General features: G+C 39.2%; 1 pseudogene; it reads left to right on the top strand.

Moving 5' to 3' along the window:
- LOC122070329 overlaps positions 1–26,049 on the top strand; it is a 36,371-nt pseudogene that overhangs the window by 6,237 nt on the left and 4,085 nt on the right.

Here is a 26,049-nt window from a genome sequence, read left to right as displayed (position 1 = left end):
ACCAAATCAGTGAGAAGACCATGAAGCCGTAGGAGCTCACAAATGCCATGTGCCATAGCACGGAACTCTGCTTCAGCACTTGAGCGGGCAACCATGGCTTGCTTCTTGCTTCGCCATATAACAAGGTTACCACCAACAAAGGTGCAATAACCAGCAGTAGACCTGCAGTTATCAGGGGAATCTGCCCAATCCGCATTTGTGAAGGCCTCCACCCTAAGGTGATCATGAGGAGAAAAAATGATGCCATGTCCTGGGGCAGATTTCAAGTACCGGAGAATACGCATAACAACTTTCCATGTGAGTCGAGTAGGGATCATGCATGTACTGACTAACCTGGTTGGCGGCAAATGCTATGTGAGGGCGTGTATGAGAGAGATAGATCAACTGCCCCACTAATCTTTGATATTTCCCCTTGTCCACAGGATCACCTTCCTTACTACTCAGTTGACCATTAGCTTCAGTAGGAGTGTCTTCCGGTTTACACCCCAACATGCCTGTCTCAGAGAGAAGATTAATCATATACTTCCGCTGAGATAAGTAGATCCTACGAGTAAACCTTACAACTTCAATGTTGAGGAAGTAACGAAGTTATCCTAGATATTTGATCTTGAATTCCTCACTCAAGTATCTCTTGAGGTGAGAGATTTCTGCCAGATCATTACCAGTAACAACAATATCATCTACATAGACTATTAGAATAGCAATCTTCCCACCAAATCTCTTGATGAACAGAGTATGGACGGCATTGCTTTGAGAGTAACTTGTAGCGACCATAGCCTTATGGAAATGTTCGAACCAAGCATAAGGGGATTGCGTCAGCCCATACAGAGCATGCTTCAGTTTGCATACCTTCCTTTGGGTTTTGGAGCAAGTGAACCCAGGAGGAATGTCCATATACACTTCCTCCTCAAGTTCCCTATGAAGGAAGGGGCATTCTTCACATCTAACTGCTGGAGATCCCAATCTACGTTGGTGGCACAAGCCAAGATGACATGAATTGTGTTCAGTTTAGCAACTGGAGCAAAAGTCTCTTGGTAGTCAATCTCATAAGTCTGTGTGAAGCATTTGGCAACAAGTCTGGCCTTGTACCGATCCACTGTACCATCAGCCTTCTATTTTACTGTGAAGACCCACTTACACCCAACTGTCTTCTTTTGTGAGGGAAGACACCATATCCCATGTGTCATTCTTCTTTAGAGCTTGCATCTCTTCAACCATAGCTGCTTGCCATTATGAGTCTGCACTCGCATCCTGCCAGGTATGAAGAATGGACATAGAGGAAAGAGAAGACGCAAAACTATAGTAGGAAGGAGAGAGTGAGTCATAAGAAACAGTTTTAGCAATAGGATGTAAAGTACAAGACCTAATGCCTTTACGAACAACAATAGGCAACTCAAGAGACTGATCAACAGAAGGAAAAGGAGAATTATCAGGGCCAAGGGGACAAGATCAGGTTCGAGAGGAGACGATTGGCATGGTAGGGTAGATGCTAGATGTGTAGTGGTCTGAGTCTGCTCTCTATGACTATACACACGTATCTCTGGCCGAGGCGAAGGAGTGTCACACTCCCCCGGAAACGGGATACAAGCAGGGATAACAATTTCAAGAGACGGTAGAGACCGCGACACATCTTCCACAATAAAAGGAGACTCTCCCTGAAGAGGTGTTGCAGTGTAGTATGATGCAGATTCGTGGAAGACAATATCCCTAGTCACAAACCAACGCTGAGTAGGAGGATGATAACACCGATAGCCTTTCTGAGTAGGAGCATACCCTAGAAAAATGCATCGGAGACCACGAGGATCAAACTTTCCATGAGGATGATGATCGCGAGCATAGCAAAAGCTACTGAATACTTTAGAAGGAACAGGAAAAACAACGAAACCTTGGAGAAGATTCAGAGGGGAGCAGAAGGCATGGACCTGAGAAGGCATTCGGTTGATAAGAAAGGCAGCAGAGAGAATTGCCTCGCTCCAGTACTAGGGAGGAACATGCATCTCAAACATAAGAGAGTGTGCTACCTCACAAATGTGGCAATTCTTTCGCTCAACAACTCCATTCTGAGTTGGAGTATCCACACAACTAGTCTGATGAATCATCCCATGATTAAAAAGGTAAGCTTGAAAGGACCCTTCAAAGTATTCTTGGCCATTGTCGCTTCGAAGGATCTTAATGGTAGCACCGAATTGAGTCTGAACCATGTGGTGAAACTACTAAAAGCAATAGAAGGTCTCGCCCTTGGTTTGTATCGTATAAACCCAAGTAGTCCGAAAATGACAATGAATAAAAGAGACAAACCACCGATATCCATTAACAGACACATAGTGGGATGGACCCCAAATATCAGAATGTTTCAATGAAAAAGGAGTGGCACTTTTATTTCCAGAAACAGAATAAGTGATTTGAGTTTGTTTGTCCAAAACACATGCCTCCCAAAAAAACTGAATTGAATTACAGTTTTTAAAGGAAGGAAAAGCTTTGGCTAAAGTTCCCAAAGGGGGATGTCCAACCGACGATGCCACTGCAGTAACTCAGAGAGGGGAGGTGACGAGGTGATGTAGAAGATGCTTGAAGAGCCTGACCAGAGACCAATGTCGGGCATCATCAAGCAGATGCAAGCCACTAAGTACGCTACCAGAGCTAATCGTTGCCTTTGTCACCAGATCCTGAAAAACACAATGAGACGGGAAAAATGTGACTTTGCAATTAAGATTGGAAGTAAAACTACTAATGGACAAAATGGTAGTGGGAAAAGAAGGAACATGCAATACAGTAGAAAGGGATAAAGAGGGGGTACAGCTAACAGAGCCCTTCCCCAGAATACTGGAATAAGTCCAATTTGACCTTACTATTACTAGGATTAGGATAAGTAGTGTACTGTGAAAAAAGAGACAAGCGGCCTACCATATGATCAGAAGCCCCTGAGTCTATAATCCAAGGGGTAGAAGGGATAGACATAGTATGGCCACAAAAAGAGATATATGACCCAGAAGGGGTGGAATGAGTAGAGCTCGCAATGGAAGGTGCAAGAGAGTCTGGATATGTCAAGAGGCGACGGAGGGCAGTAAGCTCGTCAGATGATAGCGAGGCTACTGAGGAGCTAAGAGCAATGTCAGAATTAGGGCTCTCAGTATGGTTGGCCTGCCCAGAAGTACTGGCACGACCCTTCCCTCGCCCTTTTCCAGATGTATTAACAGGATGACCATGAAGCTTCCAGTAGTGCTCCTTGGTGTGACGCTTCTTCCTACAGTAATCGCACTTCATTGGAGTCTTGGTAGAGGAGCCACCACACTGTGGGGCTGGACTAAGGGACTGAGTGCCAAAAACAAGTGCAGATCTCTTAGTAGAAGTGGCAGCTTGCTGTGGAAGCATAGTGGTATGTTGACTGTCCTCAAGTTGGATCACAACATAGGCTTGACCCAAGGTAGGAAAGGGGTCGTGATTCAAAACCTAGAACCGCAATTGATCAAACTCCAAATTCAGACCTGCCAGAAAGTCATAGACCTTGATCTTGTCCTCTTGCTTTTGAAACTTGGTGACATCTTTAGGGGTGGAAGGAGTATGCTCCTCCTAGAAATCCAACTTAGTCTATAGTGTCTGCAACTTATAGTAGTATTGTGGCAGAGTGAGCCCTCTTTGCCTCAGATCACGAACCTTCTGGCGAAGCTCAAAGACCTAAGCATCATTCCCTGCTTGAGAATAGATATCCTAGACAGACTTCTAGATTTTCGTAGCGGAGTTAAGGAGGAGATAGCTGCGCGAAAGCTGTGGCAACATAGAGTTGACAAGGCCATAACCAGAGAGTTGACGCACTCCCACTTGTCAATCTTAGTACCGATGGTCAAATGATTCGTGGTTCCAGTGAGGTACCCATAATAGCCACGGGACTTGACGGAGATGCAGACCGAGCTTGACCACATAAGGTAGTTTGTGTCATCAAGCTTGATAGCACAAGGAGGAAAGGTAGGAAGAGCTGTGGTGTCTCTGCCAGTAGAAGCAGATGAGCTGGTAGACATGGTTGCTACTCAAGGGGACTGTGCAAATAGAAGAGACACTAGCTGGAGATAGAGAAAGCACAAAAATAACTAGAAAAAACTAGAAAACCTAAAAATCGATAAAGGGTAAAACCTTGAGAAAACGATTTTGGGGATAGCTCTAGAACAGAGACCTCAAACGAAAAAGTGGTCAGTACATACCACTACAAGGATAAGAGGCACCAATCGCAACAAACATCAAAACGATAGAGCATCGAATGGGGAAAAAGCATACCGGCAAGGAAAAAATGTTCTCAGGGAGAAGACCATGAAAAAATGATAAAAAAAGGTTATGGGTGGAGGCTAGAAACCCTCTTGGTGGTTTAAGAAGCTCCCACCACGAGAGAGAAGCAGATGAAGAGAGATGGAAGGAGGTGCAAATGAAGGAGGCACTGGGAGAGAGAGAGAAATGAGAAAGAGGCAAAGAGATGGGGAAGAGGGAGAACCCTTAGGGTTTCGGATCCTATGGCTCTGATACCATGTTGAATGGGAAAATGACTTGTGTCCCATATGACACTAGCCCTCTTTATTTATAACAATAGAGAGAAGGTTCAAGAGAATTACAAAGATCATTAAATCCCTTAGGGTCTGCTTGGTAACTGACACTTTTCCTAAAACCCATAAAACCAATTATTACAACAAATATGCATATATATATCAAATTTGTTTCTATAATCATCCAAGAGGCAAATCTAAAAAATAAATTTAGGATATTGGGAAAAACAGTCTAGCCTATCGTGAATTGGGTAAATTTTGGGCTATGTTTGGTTGCACTCCTGCTTCGTGGGAGTCAATCTTAGACAAAATTGATATTTTGATTCTATTCCTACTAAGATCAATTCTGGAACACGAAAAGATCAGGAACAGTGTTTGGAAGGCCTTTTACAGAATCAATTTAAGCACTACATTTATTAATTACAAAAATGGCATTATTGCAGGAGGACATGGTTTAAGTAATCAGTATAGGACTCATCCGTATCGGTTTTGACATAGGCTGATGCTGATTTGATGAGGACATCATCCAAGGAATTAGGACACATCGAAGGAGATGCCGATGAACACAACAAGGCTGCAAGCCTGCAAGTTCTCCTATTGAGCATAATCATAAGCTGGGAGAAGATGCTGACCCTTCTCTTGTTGATGCAGGGAAATATCAAAGGCTAGTTGGGAAGCTCATTTATTTGTCTTTGACTCGTCCAGACATTACTTATGCAGTGGGGGTGGTGAGTCAGTTTATGCATGTTCCCACAAGTGGGCACTTGGATGCGGTTTACCGAATTCTCCGGTACTTGAAGCCCTCTCTAGTAAAAGGATTACTTTTTGCCAAGCATAACCACATGAGGATAGAGGGTTTCACTAATGCAGATTGGGTTGGCTTAGTCTCTGATAGGAGATCTACTTCAGGTTATTGCACATTTATAGGTGGAAACCTAGTTACATGGCAAGAAACAAATTGTGGTGGCTCGGTCAGTGTAGAGGTAGAATTTCGGAGCTATGGCTCATGGAGTGTGTAAACTTCTCTGGTTGAGAAGGCTGGTCCAAGAGTTGGGATTTGATACTGAGGCACCTATGAGGCTTTATTGTGACAACAAAGCTGCTCTAAGTATAGCCCACAATCTAGTGCAGCATGAGAGAACAAAGCACATAGAGGTGGACAGACACTTCATTAAAGAGAAGATTTAATGTAGGACTAGATTGGACACCCAACTAGACCCAAAACTGTAGGAACTTTTAGACCAAAGAACAACCAAACCCAGCAGCAAACATATAGTAGAATATCAGACTTCAACAACAAACCAGAATTGACAATCGATCTCAATGAACAGTAACACAGAATCGAAATAAATCAGCAGCAGTCTTAGGACTAGATCAGGAATTTTAATAACAATATAAGACCTCCAATAGGTTTAGATCAACAGATGCTAACAGTCCAGAAATTCACAGCAACACAGAATAGAAATCATAACTCAAATTTGGACAGCAGGTTCTGAAATCTGGTGATCGATCCTAACACTTCAGGAACTTCAACAGAGCAGTATTAATGAACTAATAAGCACACCTAATTAATGATAATAAGTCCCAATCCATTGGAGAACAAAGGCAACAACCAATCTTCAACAAAGATTTAAAAAACAGAAATCAAATTCTGGGCAAAGAACCTATCGGCCAGAATGATAAGAACCCAGAAAATAGATCAGAAAATGGTCTGATCAGCACCAAACTGGGATCGAGTTCCCTTCTAGTTCAGCCTAACACTTGATCAAAATCTCAGGACCATCAAGTGGTCAAAATTTTCCAAACAAAAGATGCCGACAGTGAAGAAGAACAGAGAATGCAACCCAGAATTTATGCAGATTGTTTAGATCACTTACCTATTCTGCTGAAGAAGAGAACCAATAATTAAGACCAGAAATAATACCACCACCCGGACTTCTTTCCACAGAGTGTCGATCGGATCAAACACCAATCCCTAATCCTTAATCAAACACAAGGTATGGCCATAGAGAAAACCCAACGGCAGCAGCATGAAGCTTTTCTTTTTTAATTGTCAAAATCGTGGGCTGCAGTAGCAGCCCTACTTTATTTATAATGATGGGGTGTTAGATTACAATGAATAGAAGATCAAGGCTTCTAAATATTAACTGACTAAACTACTAACATGTAGTTACTAAAATTAGAAAATTGTAATCTAAAAAAATTAGAAACTAACTTAAACAGAAATTAGAAACTAATTTAGGATTGAAAAAATAGAAACTAAATAACTAATTAGTAACCCCATCAGCAACCTAAATCGTGGGCATGACTTGGACCAGATCTAGTCAACCCAATCAGCCACTTCGGTCGACCTTTGTCTTGGTTCTTCTCTTGTAGACCCTTGTTGGTACTGCATCAAGATTGACACTGGTTGCGTATGCACACCTTTTGTGAGGACTGGAGATCAGCTGACTGATATCTTCACAAAGGGCCTTCTTCGTCATCAGTTCAGTTCTCTACTGTCCAAGCTGGGAATGCATGATATTTATTCTTCAGCTTGAGGGGGAGTGTTAGAGATATTAGTTTTGTTCCTAAGGGCAGTTTAGTAATTTGTCATTATATGTTTTATTTTCATTTCCCTTCTTAGGGAGGTGTGTGTAATATCATGTAAATATATTAGTGAAGTACTATATTAGTGTGAGTGAGACTTTACTGAAAACACACATTCTACCATCCTTCTTCTTCTTCTTCTCCATCTTCTTCCTCTCCAACCCTTTCTCCTTCTTCCTCTTTCTCTCTTTCTCCCTTGTTAATCACAAACCTTACATTCTAACTTGTGGATGACAATTCTTGTTTCACCAAAGTGGTGGAGGTGCTAATACTGTTGGTCAATATGTGAGAATAAGAGGTTGGGACAGGTGAGCAGATGTGAGCAATTCGGAGGGTTGGGCTGGCTGATCATTGAACCGGTGATATCTGCTGTTGTTGTTGTTAATGATGATGATGATGATGATGATGATGGGGTTGATGTTGAGATATGAAGGCTCATCAGTGATATGCTTGGTTTGGACGAGTATTTTGTGGGCTGTTGTAAGGCTTTACCATGAGTTTTCCAGCTTGTTCTTGTCTTGTTTCTTGTTTCCTCTTTTCTTTGCTGAAACTTGAGAAATATATGGATAAGAAATATTTTACTTGAACAATGAATTTTTCCTCCTTCTATCGTTTTCCCAATTTCTTTTTTTGGTTTATGTCCTCACTATAGGTTTCAGCTTTGCTAGAAATGATTGAACTAAAGTTTTGTGGTTGGTTTCCAAATTCTTGTTTATTTTCAAAACATTCTGGGTGCTCCCATTTCTTTGTTTTTCCATGATAACTGTTACTGATCTTATTGATAATTAGTTGAATTGTTTGGAGTGCAAGTGAGCACATCCTTCAAATTTTGGGCTTTTTGTGGTTCCCTAATATAGCTTAGCGTGGTCTGGACATTATGCACTTAGAGAGTGAGCTGTCCGCAGGGAAAGGCAATTTACAACTTGAAGGGAAGGAAATAGAGCAACCTTGGTAGATTCTGACTTGTTTCCTTTCCCTATTTGTATTCTGGTCCTGGTAGCTAATAAGCTTGCTGAACTTTAGAAGTACTTGGAACACAGTGTGATTATATGATAAACTTGTAACGTAAGGCTGGTTACAGGTGTACCAACCCCAGATATCACCAAACTCCAACACAAATCAAGGTTGACAATCCACTAAACAACCAAGTCAATAAACCAAGCCAAACACACTATCGGTTCGGACATCAGTTACTGAAAGAGACCAGCAGTGATTACGGATATAAACCCAGCAAACTAGCAATCACAGGGACTCAAATTCAGGTTTGGTATGTACTTATGTAGGTTCAAACCCCCAAACAATAGGCTGAAAGAGGAACAAATTGAATAGACATGAACTCTGGAAATTTTAGGGCAAAAGGAGAAAATCTAGTACTCACAAACCAGACCAAGAAACTGGCCCAAAAGCTGGTTGAGTGTCCCTTGTAGAACCCTCAAGAAACTTTGTAGGTTGGAATTCGGTATTGTCAGTCCTTGTTTCTGGACTGTTTCTTCTATGGACGATTTCAGTTGCAGATGCCTTTGGAGATTTGTAAGAAATCAGAGTCTTCAGAGAAGGGTGAAGGATCCAGATATTTTTTTATTGGCTATAGGGTGGGGTTTATGGAAACTGGAAAGTCATCTTGAATATTTGTGATAATTTTCCATTATTATTCTGGGAATTCCTTGAAGTTTGAGGATGACTTTTAGCATGATAAAAACCGCTTTATCGGGAATGAAGATTCATAATGGTTTCTCAAAAGAATATTCTGAGGTGGGAATGGCTTGTACTGTTGGGATATTTGTTATCATATATTCTTCTAAGTTTTAAGAGCTTTCGCTATGGTTCCAGAGTGTATTTCTTGCTTTTACTCACCAAAATTTTTATGGTTTATACTTGAGATGCAAGAGGAAAAGCAGTAACAAAAGCTGATTTATGGAAACTCCTATGATTTAGTCATAGTCAATTTCCCTATTCTTTTCGTACTTGGTGCTTTTTGGGTTGTAATCCATATTAGTATGGCTTTCTTTTAGTAGATCATTGGCTGGACATAGTTCGGACTGTGAATCATACTCTTAGTCCTTTGGCAATGGAATTGTCATTGGAGTTAATTCCTTATCTTGAGTGTTCCTACTTTTTGGTGCTTACTTTTCTTCCCTCTGGTTGGGTATTAAAGCTTTTAGTATTTGAGGCTCAATTTTTTGCATAAATCGATACAAGTCATCGCAGTAACACTGATGTAAAGACTCTTTTTATCTAGATGTTGATAAGTACTCCTCTGTATTTCTTTTACTGACTGATGCGATTTATTCTTGATTCTCTTGTTTATATTCTTCTCTCATCTGCAGCTATGGTAGAGTGGATGAGCTGGTCTATTTTGCTAGTCTGAAGGAGCATTATGAGATTGTTGTTCATCATTACATTCAGGTATTTTCTTCCTTAATTTTTTTTTTTTCAAAAGTGCACAATTAAGAGTAATTTGAGGACTTCCATTAAGTATTTTATTCTCTTGGTATTCCTGTTAGTTGTAAGAGACCAAAAATAATGGGACAAGACCCTAGATATAGTTTGATGGCAGTGCATAATTTTTGTGGTTTACCTAAATTGCTAAGATTAGGTTTACTAGAGCTTAGAATATAGTTAATATTTAACCCCCTACGAAGTCTCAATCAGGTCCTGATGGAGATGAGGATCTTCGTTAATTTCATGCATGCTACTTGTGCAAACTGCAATATCATTTACATATGTAATATCGTTGACATATGATGTGGCTGATGATTTGACTAAACAAGGAGTGGTTGGTCCTAGGATTTATGCTGGGCATGGATTACTTTTGTGAGATGTAGTCTCTGTAGGGAGATCTTTTCGTACTAATATGATCTTAGGTTAGCTCTTTAAGCTTGGAGGAGTGAGGTAGAGGACGGTTTTTGTCACGACCCAGACCCAAATGTCAGGTTAGGGTGCAGCCTTCAGAGGCATTGATCAAACGATCAACAAATACCAATAAAACATCCATAACAAACTTCATCAATCAAATCTCAAACCAAATAATCAACCATTGTCATCAATCTGAGGTACTCCCACTGGTGTCTATGTAAGGTATTTCCTAGTTAAACTTCAAAATCCATATTATTGGAGCTTACCTATAATTGTCTTCACTACATCCATATAAGAATATGGAAATAACAACTAATAAATAAAACTTCGAGTCGCCAAATTCCGCTCCAAGCATACCTCCATCTCAATTATCTGTGATATTAAAATAGTGGATTAAGCTCAACAACCCAATGAGGGGAAAATAGTAAGAGCAAACACAGAGCAAACGATCAAACAAAAACAACAGTCAAAACAAACAATTTTAGTTTCTCAAATCATACTTTTAATAAAACACGGTCATTTGAAAATATCATTTCTTATTACACTGTCATCATCACTCTGTAACTAGATATACACCATTGTGCACAGTGGGTATAAGTCCGTGGCTCAACGGAACACCCATCCTTGTTTTGGTACAGAGCAGTCTATTTACCCTCACACACTTTCTCGTTTCACGCTTACTCAAAGTCTCACTTTCACAAAATCACCTTCTTTAAAACACACATCTGAGAACACATGTAAAATCTCCAAGTAAGAATTAACATCAATACACATCAGACTATAATATTCATTTCCATCAAATGTCAATCACCTCCATAAACTCGTGTCACGCATAAACACAATTCAATTAAGCACAGGTCAGCACATCTCGGCGATACAAGCATACCAAACTTTCCCATCACAAACTACACCTGTGGTGTAATCCCACTATAATTCACTTTCCTCAACTTGCAGGTCTCCTACTTTCTTCTTTTGAGCTTTGAATACTTAAGTCAATCACTACTTGCAATTAGGTACGCATCCCATTAATCTCCTAGTTCAAAACTATTTCAAATATCTCACTTTCCCCTCAAAAGTCCACCCAAAAAGTAAAAAATCCACCCAATCAACCCTCTTAGATGGCGGTCAAACTCTGGGAATCAATCCCCCATGACATGTATTATCACCCTTCAGTAGATGAGAGTGATCAGTTGTGTGATTTAGGAGTAATTATAAAAATTCTATTCGCAAGGTGTAATTTTCATCTGTCGGTTAGATGTTCCCCAAATTCGGATTGCGACTTTTCCTAGGATAACTCTACTAACCCCCAAAGTATGCCTAAAAGCTAACGGCTGAATTAAAAGTAATTAGGAAATAAAGTTTCAGGTCTCCCAATTCTTCCCAATTTCACGGGGGTTTAAGTAACATACAAACCGAGGGTTAGATCTTCTCATAGAGTGGATCGATTCTCACTCTATGGGAAGGGAACCTATGGTCAAAATATGGGCCTTAACCCATGGCTAGATTTGAAGAAATTCAAAAATCAAGTTTTGGTCAAGAATAAACACTTTTCAAGATCCAACCAAGAATTGATGTTAGGGACCTTTGTTGGGCCCCAAATTACAGTCGATTACCCCTCCTAGGTTCAACACCAAAGTAGTTAATTTCTTGTGTTGTAACTTGTAACTTAATGTTCTGGCATTCTCAACATTTGAAATTAGATTGGTGGGGGGTGTGAGCCGAATCTCATTCTCAAAGACATTCTCGGGTGACTTTGGAGGATGGCTAGTGGTCTGGAGGTGAGGAATGTTCAGGATGAAGATGAGAACGATGGTGCTGCGAGGGAAGACCTGGATCGAGGTCCGGTGGCTCAAGAATAAGCTGTTCATATAGAGGGAGTGGAAGAGCGACCTGTTCCTAAGAGGTCTTACGCCAAAGCTGTTGGCAATGCTGTCATGGCCTATTATAGATTCGCTTCCAGAACCGATTCAGGTAGGTAACATAAGGAGGATCGTAATCCCTCAGTAGGATTATGAATAAAAAAAAACAGTTGTTTAGATTTTCCTTGATAGGGCGTGTTAATTTTCGTCTGATCTCTTTGGACGAGCTATGCCAGGAAGCACGAGAGAATTGGAAATTGAGCCAAGGTGTGGTGATGCATCCTTTAGGGAAGGGATATGTTATATTTCAATTCAAATGTGAAGGGGACAAGGCGCTGTCTGGCGGAGGAGTCCTTTAAAAATGGGTGAACAGATGATCCGCTTCCAACACTAGAAGCCGGATTTCAATATTCACAAGAAGCAATCATGGACAAAACACGTGTGGATTCATTTCCTTGACCTTCCGCTCGAGTATTGGCATGAGAATGTGTTGTTGTCTATTGACAAGGCGGTAGGTTGCCCTGTTGCCCTAGATCGTAGAACAAGGGACAGTCTAATGGGACACTTCGCCAGAGTTCTAGTTGAGGTGGATGTCTCTAAGGCAGCTATTCGCGTCAACGAAGTGCAGGTGGAATGGCTAAACCGGGAACTTCAAAGGTTTTTGGGTTCCGTCAAAAGGTTCTATATAAAGATGGATTAGAACGGTGTGGATACTGCAAGAGAATTGGGCATCAGGTTGGAGCATGCCGGCAAAAAAAAAAATTGATGATGTAATGGAACATGCTCAGGTAAGGGCGTTGAGTGTTCCAGGCGTTGTGTACATTGAGGATGGAACTAACTTGGGCTGTGTCAACTCAAATCGATCTCGGTCTCCTAGTAAGGAAAGAATGGTTAGGGAGGATTCTCAATTATCTCCAACAAATAATTCCTTCTATGGAACGGCTAAAGGGGGAAATATTCAAGTGGTGTTGGAATCTTCCGTTTTTGTTGAGAACATTGTGGGAAAGTCAACTTTGAATGAGCTGATTGGAGATTTGAATTCAAATTTGGGATTGCCGGTGGCAGAATCCGAAGCATATTTTGTGGGTGAATCGAATGCCAATTTTATTGAGGATTTTGGTTCTCAGGGCCAGTCTTTGAACCAAGCCGGTTTGCATGGGGTTGGTTCAGAATTGGTCTCTGTGGCTCAATTCTCTTGGCCTAGGAGGAGTTAGGTGACCAAGGGCAGGGGGTGGAGGAGTTTCTACCCGGGAGGTGGGGCATTCCTTCGGAACCGCCTCAGCCCCGCGAGGAAGACGTGGTGGTGCATCAGCTGCCTGCGACTGAGGTTACAGATGGCAAGGTTGCTCATGTGTTTCATGAGGTGGAGGTGGTGGATAGAGCTATTGCTGCTCGTGAGAAGGGCAGTGTGGCTGCGTCCAGAGGTGGTAAGGCTAGTAAGAAGCGTGGTGGTCAGGCGAAAAGGCCTGACAATGGTGCCGCTAAGCATTGTTAATGATGAAAGCACTATTTTGGAATATTAAAGGTGTGAAGAAGGCTGCTGGTGCTAGAGCCTTACAATACATTCTTAGGGATCATTCCCCAGATATTTGCTTGGCTGAGCTGATGGTGAAGGCCAGTGACTTCCCCTCTTTGTTGGTCAACGAATTAGGTTATGCTGCGGATTTGATCCATAATGCTCGGCTGAACAAGGTTCTGAATCTTTGGATTCTTTGGAGGCATAGTATTCCTCGTCCATCGGTTATTTCTTTATCTGACCAACAAGTTTTAGCCACGATGGATTGGTTTGGATGTAGTGTAGGGCTTTCGTTTGTTCATGCAAATTGTTTCAAGGTCAAGTGTAGAGAGCTTTGGATGGAGCTGGGGTCGGTGGTGCTCCCTACTATCCCTTGGTCTGTGATAGGGGATTTTAATGCTATCTTATTATCTAATGAGAAAAGGGGTCCAGAGAGGTTTAATGCGAGCTCAGCTGCTGAATTCCAAGCGATGGTTGATGCTTGTCTGTTTGGTGCAAGTGCCTTCTTAGGGGAAGAAGTTCACTTGGACAGATAATCGCAGAGGGCATGTTGTTGCTGTTCTTGATCGGAGTTTTTCAAGAACATCTTCCCAAGAGTTCTTCTGAGAATTTCTTCTGATCATGCTCCAATTCTGGTTGTGCCGGTGGTGATTCCAAAACCAGGTAAGATTCCTTTCAGATTCAATAATTTTTGGATGGAGAACGAAAATTTTGAAAATTTTATTCAGGAGGTGTGGAATAAGGAGGTTATAGGGAATCCTATTTATGTTTTGTCTCAGAAACTTAACTAGGTTAAATTGTGTATTAAGATGTGGGCTAGAAATAATTTCCCTAATGTAGATAAAGAAGTAAGGAAAGCTATTGAACAGTTGAGTTCAGTGCATGAAGCTATTGAGGCTGCAGGGATGACAAATGAGTTTGGTAAAGAGGCTAACGCCAAGACGGCTTTGCTGAAAGCCACCCAATTGCAGGAAAATTTATGGTCTCAAAAAGCAAAGCAAAGGTGGATGAAAGATGGGGGGCAGAAACTCAATTTTTTCACCTCACTGTAAAAATGAGGCGAGCTTGTAACCAAATCCATTCTTTAAAGAGGGAGGATGGATCATGGATTGATGATCAACAGAGCCTGTCTTCATACGTTTTAGATTTTTATGAAGATTTTCATGGGCAGAAAACGACTTCCCCCCACCCTAATCTGCTGGATTGCATTCCCCAGGTGCTCTCGGAAGGTAAATTTTTTTCTTTGGAGGCTATTCTAGCATACAGTTAAGAAATTTTGAATAGGGGAAAGCTGCAACACAAGGGAGATCCTATATAAGGTTTTGGAAAAGTTTTCTTGCGAGAATTGATGAATTCTATAGCCTCTCGTTTTGGTGCATAAAAATCTCCACAAATATGTGATGCCTTCTACCACTTCTAGGTCTTTTTTATGAAATGTATTGGCATGGTGCATGGCTTTAATCCTTTTTTTTTTTTTTTCAACTGAAATTGTAATCTACAACGTTCCTGTCTACAGAACTTCCCCTCTGAGCCCTAATCTCTACTGTCATCCTCAACCGATAATTGCCCTAGATAGCAATCCCTGTGTTCTGAAACCTGGCCCAGCCCTCAATAAACTTTAGTGGCCAGGTAACTGATTCAACTGCACCATTCCTTACAGCCATCCATGTATCCTCTTATTAAAACCATAACCTCATTAAATCCTACCTACCTAAATCCCCAATTTGAGTTTAAAACCTAAAACTAGCTGCCTGTTAAATTTGACTCTCTGATGGTCTGATTAAGTCTTATGTCATCATATGCAAGCAACAGAAGCTAATCTGGATTTTGAAACTTCATTTTGCCTTCTATTAGTAATCTGCAGTTTAAAACTTTGGAAGTCATCAAAAATGGGTCCTGTGAAGTTGTGTATGTGTGTGTGCATGCTCGCGCGAGAGTCTGTGTGCACGTGCATGCACACGCCGAAGGCATGGGAAATGAGTGAAAATTGATGAAAACACGAAGTCACTCATTTGGGAAAGAATGAGTAATATGTTGCTGAAATGAAATTATATATCGAGGTATTTTCTGTAGCTCTTCTATAATGTTTATTTATTTTTTGTTTTTTTTAAGTAAATTTCAGAAAGACGGTTCATGTCACTGAAATCTTGGGACTTTGAAAAGTAATTCTCATTGTTCGGAATCTACTTTCCGAATGTTGAATCTTAAACTGTAAAAGTAAAGTGCATGATTTGTGAGGAACATGGAGAAAGTGATGTTTCATTACATGATTGCTTCAACCCTACAGGTGCTAGGGCTTCCTTGGCACCTTGTTCACTGTAGGGGATGAACAAATTTGGAATTTTATGTGGTATTGGGGCAAGAGAACAGTTTGCATTTGAAAATATATAAATGTTAGCTATATTTGGATGCAACTTTTCACAAAAATCCTATTTTTACTATTTTCTATTAGTTTCTTCAGATTATTCAAAAATTAACAAAAACGAAGAGTGATTTTCATTTTTCTTACGTGCAATGAATTACTGGCTTCTTATTCTATCAGTATTCCTTAATTGACAGTGATACTTCCAATTGTTTGCTTTATATGTGCTTGTTTACTGACAGTGGTTTTGGTTGTTCTTTATACATGAACTTCGTATTTAGGAGATTACCAAATGTGAAATTTTCTGCTCCCTGATGTTGTAGCAGTATAAATTGTCGCTTGTGTAAAAGTGTTCTTAACATGTTTTGGGGCTGCACACATAATCTTAATGGTTAGTTTGCTCCATGTGTGGTAAATGCCCATATGGCTTAAATACTGTTGTTAGATACATGTTCCTCATTTTGATACATTAGGTGGACACAGAGCTTGCCATGGCAGAAGCTGACAAGGTTGAAGATGATGAAGACTTGAGGAAGAAGCTTTGGCTTATGGTTGCAAAGCATGTAATTGAACAGGAGAAAGGAGCTAAAAGGGAGAACATACGGAAGGCAATAGCATTTCTCAAAGAAACTGACGGCCTTCTAAAAATAGAGGATATTCTACCATTCTTTCCAGACTTTGCTCTGATTGATGATTTCAAGGTAATATACCTTAAATTTGGTTGCCCGGAATTCTGGTTTGCTGTCATTATGTAATTGCAGGTTTAAATTTAATTTTTCCCTATGATTTTGCTTGCAAGAATAAATATGGCTTGATTGGTGAAACTTAAAATGATAGATATAAGGCAGCAGTAGCGAGAGTGATTCATATTTGTGTTGCTACTGTCAGTTATTTTTCCTAGAATGATGTCAACTAAGCAAAAAACCTTTTAGGAGTTCCTTTAATATTCATTGAAGCAAACAGAAAAGATATGAGTCCATGGTAAATTTATCTGCTCATATGGAATTAATTTGTGCCACTGTAAGTGATTGAACAGAATGATCAACTGATCTCGTCATATATTTACAACGTCGGTAATCACTTCTTGAGATCGTTTTATCATAATATATAACCACAAGTAATAATACAAGTACGCTTCATCAAAGGATGATGATGAGTGGGACTGTAAAGCTTACTGCTTGTAATGGAAATGTAAAGGAAGTGAGTGAGAGTGTTAAGCCCTCAATTTTCCTAGCTAAAAATCAAGAAAAGAAGATAAACAGCCAAACAATTGGTCTGCTGTAAAGTTTATGGAAAATGAGAGATGAAGAAGGGATTTTAAATTTATAATGCTATTAAATGGATCTTAAATAGATCTCTACCATCACTTTAACCTAATTCTAACTCAAAATACAAATAGTCTCGATTAAGTACTAAAATCTGGTACTGTTGTGTCCATCACAGACAAAATAAGAATACTAAAAGACTTGAGAAACCCAGTAAATAAAAGAATTAAAAAAAGAATTAATTAACTAAAAAATTGTTGGCTGGTACCAGTTATATAGGCCCACGGTTATGTGTCCAGAGCCACTTGGACTGCTGCAATATAATCAATTCTGGACACATATCTGATCAGTAGCATCAGTTGTGCCTGTTCTGTTTAAACCTGTCAACTGGATCTGGGGATTCTGATGCAATCAAACTGGTCGGTTTGGCACATATCTGATTCTTTTCCATTTTCTTTCTTGTGTTCTTGATGTGCCTAATGGACCTCATCTTGTTTTCTGTTTTCACTCCTTTGTCATAAACTGAGGCGTTAGAGTGCTCAATATATATGACAAGCTCCAAATGTATGGGGTTGTCACGACCCAAACCTAGATGTCAGGTGAGGGTACGGCCCTCAGGGGCGCTGATCAAACGATTGATAACACTCACGAAATCGTGCGTAATAAAACTCATTAAATTCAAGTCTCAACTCTCAACACCATTGTCATAAATCTTAAGTACTCCTGGTTCCAATCTAAGGTACGTCCCAGTTAAACTTCAAAATCCATATTATTAGACTTTAACTCTAATTGTCATCACAACATCCATCTAGGAAAACGAAAATAACAACTAATAAAAAAATCTTCGAGTCACCCTCAAATTCTGCTCCAAGCTGTTGGGAATACTACTCTCCACATTGGTTTTGATGATAACAAACAAGTGTGTATGTAACTAATGTTTTATACCAAGTGTGACGTAAAAGATCATGACACAAGGCTGCCTGACCTCTAGCAAAGCTGAAGAAGATCTTTAAGTATCAAAGCTTGAAGTACATTGAAGTATGTAGAAGACATCAAGCATGCAAGGTCAATGTAATAGAACATGAAGACTCTTGAGGACCAATTGCAAGAAGAATAAGAAGACCTTAAGTGATGCTCAATGTAATTGTGCACACACCATACACAGGCACAATAATGCATCTCATAAGCATGCATTACATATCAAATAAGGTATTTCACTTTCACCTCCACACTCGTGTTTTGATGATAACAACAATTTGCCTTCAAGTATTGTTTTATAGAGACTTCATATCAAAGATCGAATTTGATCAAGTCATCAAATGAGGAGTATCAACAAGTTTGGATCAATGCTTAAAGAAAGGTATTAGAAGAATTCAAGCTTCAAGATGTCAAGACATGAAGCTCAAAGTCATGGAATTCCAAACAAAAAGAATGGAAGAAGTGCCAAGAGTAGAAGTCAAGATAAAGACTTTAAGGCTCAAGTGGAGAACAAGACCTCTAGGATAGAATGGTTGTTTATATGTAATCTTTAAACTTCCATATATATGTGCACGCACTTCATGCATTACATAACATCATACTAGAATGACCTTAGGACACACCTTGACCAAGTATGAAAGTCCCTAAGTGGTTAGAAACATATTAGGAAAAAATATGTTTTAGTGAAATTCTGTGAAAACCACATTGACCTGACTAAAGGGCATTTTGGGTAATCTTAAAGTCAGTATTAGGAGATGGACTCTTCATGAAAGTTGTGGAGCATTGAGTTGTGAATCCAACGTAACTTGAATCATCTCAATCCGAGTTCGGACGAGAAAGATGACTGTTTTCGTATAGTCTACACTGTCTGTCAAAAAAACTGACTAACAGAGGCATCCGGATTCAATCCAGATGGATCCGGATGATCCAGAAATCTGGATCAATCCGGATTGAGAAAACTCCAATCCGGAAATCCGGATCAGGACAAAACCTCAAACACCCAACGGTCATAAACGGCTATTTTGAATCCGGATCAAGGATCCAGATCAGGGAAAATAGATCCGTTGGAGGATTTTTTAAACACTCTTTCACTCACTCTTTTGGCTATAAATACCCATTCTTAAGAAATGTTTTAGGCACCTTTCTACATATTCATAAGACACATTTTGTGCATACAATTTGAGTGAGAAATATGTTGAAAAAGAAAGAGAGATTGTGAGTGAAGCTCTAAGAAAAGAGTAAGAAGAGGAAGAGAAAAAGAAGCTTCAACCATTCAAGTCATCCTCATTGAGAAGCTTCAAAGTGCAAGCACGTTCATTCATTGCATTCATCCACTTTCACATTTACACAAGAGTACTTGTTCGACATTTCACGGGTAATATCATTCAACTCTTGTAATTTGTATTTTTATTTACATTTCAATTGTCGGTTCTCTTGCTGGCACTCAAGAAGTGAATTGCTCTTGCTCGTACCCAATAGTGGTTTGAGTTGCTCTTGCTTGGACTCAAGAGTAGGTTACACTTAACCCCTAACTAAGAAGATTTTGAATTGCTCTTGCTTGGACTCAAGAGTGGGTTACACTTGACCCATAACTAAGACCGTTGTAGAGGCTTGTTTCTTGCCCGGTGAAAGAAACATATAGTGGAAAATCTCTCAAGGGATATTGAGAGGAATAGACGTAGACTTGGTTATAAGTCGAAATACTATAAAATCTGCATTTCATTTAAGTTATCTTAAATTGAAATATTGTCAAGTACTCTCGAGAAAACCTATTCACCCTTCTCTAAGTGTTTCTATCACAAGCATATACCACCATCTCAATTATCTGTGATGTTAAAATAATGGATTAAACTCAATAGCCCACTAAGGGAAAATAGTAAGAGCACATCAGATTCAGTAGTGTTCCAGCAAAAGCAGCAGTTAAGGATGGAAAAATTATCTGAGAAAGTCCTGGGTGGAGAAAGAATTAGTCATTGCTCTCCAAAGGTGAAGTAATGACGGGGGATGGCAGAATTAAACCAAACCATCCTATACCAAGGAACAGAAGGAGCTCTCGAACGCACTAGATTCCAGGCAGAATTGGAAGTGAAGTTTTTTTAAGGATCATCACCCTTCAAGACAAGGTCACCAGTACCTCTAGAACGCAGCTGAGTAGCTTGAAGCTTGCTACAAACTTCAATGAGAGAATGTGAAGTCCTAGGGCTAGGAAGCCAAAGGTCATCACATAAGACAGATAAACCTTGGTTAGCCTATCAGAGCCACATCATATCTAATTTTGTCACCATACTTTAATAATAGCTCACCATCCGAGTGCCAATTATCAAGCCAAAGGAAGGTGTCAAAGCCATCACCAATAGAGGAGTGTCTATGATCGGAAACAAGAGATCAATATTTCAAGATCTTTTTCTAGGCCCAAGAAGCATCCATAGGGATGGGACCAGTACAAATAGAATTAGATTTGAGAAGTCTGGAATACACCCATTCAACCCAAATGCTCTTCTTTTTTTATGCAATGTTCCAGATGAGTTTAATGATGTCAGGAATGTTGGACTCTTTGACCCTACAAAGGCCAAGCCCCTCCTCTTTTTAGGGAGGCAGACCTTAGCCCAACTCAAAGGATGAAGGAATGTAGGGTGGTCATCACCCTTCCAAAGAAGGGTAATAGGGGTACTTTAGGAACTATCTTATGTTAAGTTGTCATTATATGTATTTTCTTTTATTTCTCTTTCACCTCCCTTAGGGAGGAATATGTAATTCCCTAAAATATTAGTTGCATCTAATATAGGTGCGATGAGCAAAGGAATCTCTCACGTTTTGCTCTCACTCTTCTTTTTCTTCTTCTTTCATCTTCTCTCCCTCTTCTTCCTTTCTCTGCTCTCTTCTTCCTTCGTCTCAAACCCTAGTCCTTATTTCTAACTACCCTTCCTGGGAAACACTTCAACTTTGCTCGATGACAAGATCAAACAATTAAGTTTGATGTGATCCTGGCCCGGTGAGCATGTTGCACAATTTTACAAGTGGTCTACATCCATAACATCATTATAAATGATCAGAAATTGATCTAGTTACTGTCATCCCTTTTGCAGTGTTCTAATATATATATATATATATATATTTTTATAAGAAGCTGGATGGTAAGATCAAACAATTAAGTTTCTTATACCTTTTTTTTTTCAGTAGATTTGGGTAAAACGAACTAAAACATTACATCAAACATGAATTATTGCATCAATTTATTCGTAGTTTTTAAAATTTATTAGAAAGTCGAAAATAGACTATTACATGTAAGAAACCTCATCATTTTGAACAATTTCAATTGAATACACTTGTCTCTCAGTACGGTGTTCTCCATTTTAGTGTTTATGCATGATACATGTTATATATATATATATATATATATATATTTATATACTCTTTTCTTTTAATGTAAAAGTGTATAAAAATGTGTATCTTGTCCATTAATGTGCATATATTTAGCGTATCTTAGTGTATCTCTGATACGATACGATACTCTCCATTACATATCTTAAATTAGTAGACCGATACGACGAACTGTACCGATACTTTAATCCTTGAGTACAAGACAAACCGCATGGAGAAGAGTCATCAAAAAATCGTATACAATACAAACCCTAAAATCGCATAGGATAAATCCACCTTGATAGTTTTGAAACTTTGCTAACAACCAGAAATACATATAGAAAATAAGTCTGTAAAATCTCTCGGAGATCTGACCAGTGAAAGTAGGGTTCTTGATAATCTTGCAGAAATTAGGGTTTTGCAAGAACTTGAGGAAAAACAGATCTAATATGATCAGGAAGAGGGTAGATCAATTCTCCATGGATCAATCATAGCCACGTACAAGAGCCACATGGGGAGATGAAATCAGCAACATACTCAAATTCGAGCTGACTGCGAGAGAAGAAATATTCATGTGCAGAATATAATGTTCATCATGATGGATGAGGGTAATCAGGAACTGCAGTAGGACTTCAATATGACATTAGCCAACATCAACAAATATGTTACCAAGTAGGGTTTCATGATAAGGAAGGGCAGCAATCATTGGCTGCACACCACAAGAAAACCTAAGAAGATTCTCTCAAAAAAGGTAGGAAGAAGGTAATCACTGATTAAACCTGCTCTGATACCATGAAACAATATCAGAAGCAGATAAACCAGAACCGCAAGTTAGGAGAAGTAGAAGAAAGAAAAGAGAAGGAAGAAGAGAGAAGAGAGCCATAAGTAGAAAACTGGCTCACAGTTGGACAGAATACCCTAGCCATGAGCAATACGATATATTTATAATAAAGGACAAAAACAAAAGGCAATTACAAGTATACCCTGGTCTATAAACCGATACGTATAACCCGATATATATAATGGTCTATAAACCGATACGTATAACCCCATATATTATATGCCCAAACTGCCCTTTATGGTAGTACTAAACAATCTCAACGGCATACAAAATCAAATGACAACAATTCATAGATAAGCATGTAAGTCCTGCTACAAGGAGTTTTTGACAATAATCTTGTCCATTCATGCACATATACAATTTATGCATATCCAATTCTGTCGTGTTATATTTCATGCTTTTGCTATAATGACACCTTCGGTTCTACCTACACAAATTCTATCTATTTTGAAAATGGTATCTTTTCCAGTTCCTCCTAAATAAGTTGAATTAACAACTCAGTTTATGCAACCAGTGAAGTCTCAACCTATTTACTTGCCACATGGTAGTTAACTTCTGAATAACCTTCATTTGCCATTATAAGTTAAATTCCTCAATATTTTGTAGGAGGCAATTTGCTCATCGTTGGAGGATTACAATAAGCAGATCGAACAGCTGAAACAGGAAATGAATGATGCAACTCACGGTGCGGACAATATCAGAAATGATATCAGTGCCCTTGCTCAAAGATATGCTGTTATTGATTGTGATGAGGATTGTGGGGTATTGATCTTCATGATTTTATATTTACATGGTTGGCAGTTGCTTTCATACTCAAAACCGTCTGGGCATTTGGTGTCTGATATCTGAAGCAAAACCAAGTCCATTTACTTTGTTTTGGTTTTGTGTGATCCTGTTCCGCATACCTGCCTTGGAAGTTACACAGTTTGAAAATATCTGAAGTCTTTGTGGAACTACTGTGCTTTTGGGTTAATTTCTCCATCATTTCATCAGTCACATTGAATTGATCCTGTTACATTTGTGACATGGCAACACCTTGGATCTGATTTTTTGCCTGGGCTTATGATCAGGTTTGTAGACAGAAAATCTTAATCGTTGGGGGGACACGTCAGGTGGCAAGGGGCTATACTTCAGTAGGACCAATGGCCCCTTTTTGTCTTTCCATGTGGGCATGCTTTTCATGCAGAATGTCTTATTGCACATGTGACCGGGTGTAGCAACCAAGCTCAAGTAAGCTTACAAATGGTCTATTTTCCTGTTTAGAAGTAGTTTAACTATTTCTTTCACATTAACGGTGCAAACTCATATGGTCATACATGCATTCTGGAACTCTTCCTCTCAGCAAGAAATTGCCAAAGCATTTGTAAAATTTTGAGTTGGAATTTATCCCCTTTTGTTGTTTCAGTATCGGTTGTTTGGTTTCACACCCATCTGTGAAATAGGCTTTGTATACATTTTTAGCTACATGTATTGACAGAAATGTGCCTTAATCTCACAAGTACTTAATTATTTCTGCTAATACATGTACTATCATGCACAAGCACTTATTTCACAACCATTCGTGAAATAGGTTCTGTATATTATTGTTTTGGTAGAATTCTTCAGTTTCTCTGTAGTTGAGGAAATGGAGTAACTCCTTAAATTTCTCAAGCATCAAATAACGCCTTAAAATTCTCAAGCATCAATTCCCCAAGATTTTCTCACTCAAAATCACACCTACCAATTTGTAGTGAATGAGATTTGAATTTGTTTGGGCCTCTGTTGCCAGAAATTGTTGGGATTTAGCCCAGCTTAGGCTCATTAGCTATGATGTCATCTGCTGAAAAATCCCCATTGAATGACTAAAAATGAATAATAAAGAAATCCTTAATTTTTTTTTTTTCATAAAAAGGTAAACGAAATAAAGTCTTACTAACCCTTATATCTTTAGAGCAATGCTAACCTCAAGTTAAGGTGAATAATTCTCTCCTAAAGGGGAAACCTTGTAGCTATTGTTGCTTTCAGTAGATGAGTCAAATTTAAAGGTTAGTAGGAGTATAAGCCTATAGTACCCATGTTAATAGTAATGTTTGTAGAAACGCAACCCTAAAATGATGCAGAAGATAATGAAAAACAAGAGTAAGCAATGCACACAGGTTTATGAGGTTTGACAAGATTGCCTATGTCCTTGGTGAGATGAGATCCTGCTTCAGTATTTCTTAGATTAAACTGAGACAGAATACAAGACATCGTACACCAACAATGTTTAGGGCTGAATGCTTGGATGATTGATTCTCCACCTCTAGCTGCCTATTTATAATCAAATAAGAAAGAACAAAATTACAAGTATACCCCCCTCTAACCGAGGTATAAGGAGGAAAACCCTAATATTATGCCCTCATCGCATACATTTTTCAACAACCCAGATATGGCAAGAAAGTGCATTAGTATCTAAGACGAAGCTTGCATCTAAAATAGTGTCGATCAGGATATAGGGGCAATGTTAGTGCAGGACCGGTCCAAATATTGGTCCTATTTTAACATCTATGGGGTCTGGCCTTTTAATTCTTTGGATTTTTTTGGGGGGTGGGGGGTGGGGGGATGGGATCCATTATAAGGTCCAAAAATGGGGTCTATGGGAGTGCACGAAAATAAGTATTTTAATTAATGGTGGGGCCATTTGAGATTAGTTTAGTATTATCTAATAGTAGTTGTTATAGGGATCTTATGGGCCCTTTCCTTTGGTGTCATAGATAAGTCTAGAAGAGTTTTTTTAGATTCAGTTCCTGTTTTGGGAGTTTTAGGCTCTGTACTGCAACGTTCTAAAAAATGAATCCTGTTGTTTTTTCATTTTTTTGGAACAGAAATAGGGTAAAAATTGTATGGTAATCCGGTTCAATTTCTTAATTTTTTGAAATGAACTAGACACTTTTAAGGCTTTGGAGTAATTTTTTTGAAACATGAAAAGCAAGCTTTTCATTCTCAGAATCGATTATGAGCAAAAGGCGGAGAAACAATGGGTGCTTTTAAGTGACGAGGGGCATAAGTGGTATTTTCCATTTTTTTACTTGCCATAGAACCGTTGAATGATCTTCATCTTCTTCAATCACACAAAACCCTAGCTTTTTGTGACATCCCAACATTTGACGTTTAGGAGAAGGAAATCTCAGGTACCTTCTTCTGCTTCTTTTTCCTCTTCTTCTTATTCTTCTCTCTCTCTCTCTCTCTCTCAACTGGAAGAAGAAACTTCAGGAACCAGAAAAGGGCGAAGGAAAGAATTGAAATCAAGCAAAGCCTTACTCCAAAGAATTCGAGCTCAATTTTAGGCTTTTCAGGTACGGACGTCAACGGTACCGATTATGATGGATTTATGGAGCAAGAAAGTGAGACGGATTTTTTTTTAAGGAGGGAAACGAGATGGGTTTTTGGTATTTCAATTGAGCCGCAGAGATTTATTTGGGTTTGAAGGATAGAGAGGCGAAATATTGCAAGGCAGGGCAGCCATTTTCCTTCTCTGATTTCCTTTTTCTCTATTCTTTTCTCTCAACTCTCAAGCATTTGAGAAGATGGTCTTAATTAGATAGAGCAAGTTGGGTTGTTTCTAGAAAAAGGGTAATTTCATCCTTCACATATAAAATTTGTGTGTTCAAAAGATGAAGCTTTGCTGCTCTGTTATCCTTTTGGAGTTAAACGATATGGGATGTGGTTGTTTCTGAAGAGGGTAATTAATTTCATCCTTCTGGTTTTGTATTTGTTCAGTGTTGGTTTTTGAAAACACTTGCAGATTGCAAATTCAGAAATCTTTTTGAATTTGAGATTAAAATATGAAATCCAACCTAAACCTGAACACCATCTTATCTAATTAGATAAGAAATTGCTGGTTACAGAAAATGGTAATCCATGGTTTGGAAACTC

Source organism: Macadamia integrifolia, unplaced genomic scaffold (genome assembly GCF_013358625.1).
Source record: "Macadamia integrifolia cultivar HAES 741 unplaced genomic scaffold, SCU_Mint_v3 scaffold890, whole genome shotgun sequence".
Lineage (NCBI taxonomy): Eukaryota > Viridiplantae > Streptophyta > Magnoliopsida > Proteales > Proteaceae > Macadamia > Macadamia integrifolia.
Note: the sequence above shows the minus strand (reverse complement) of the source record. Positions and strands in the feature narration are given on the sequence as shown.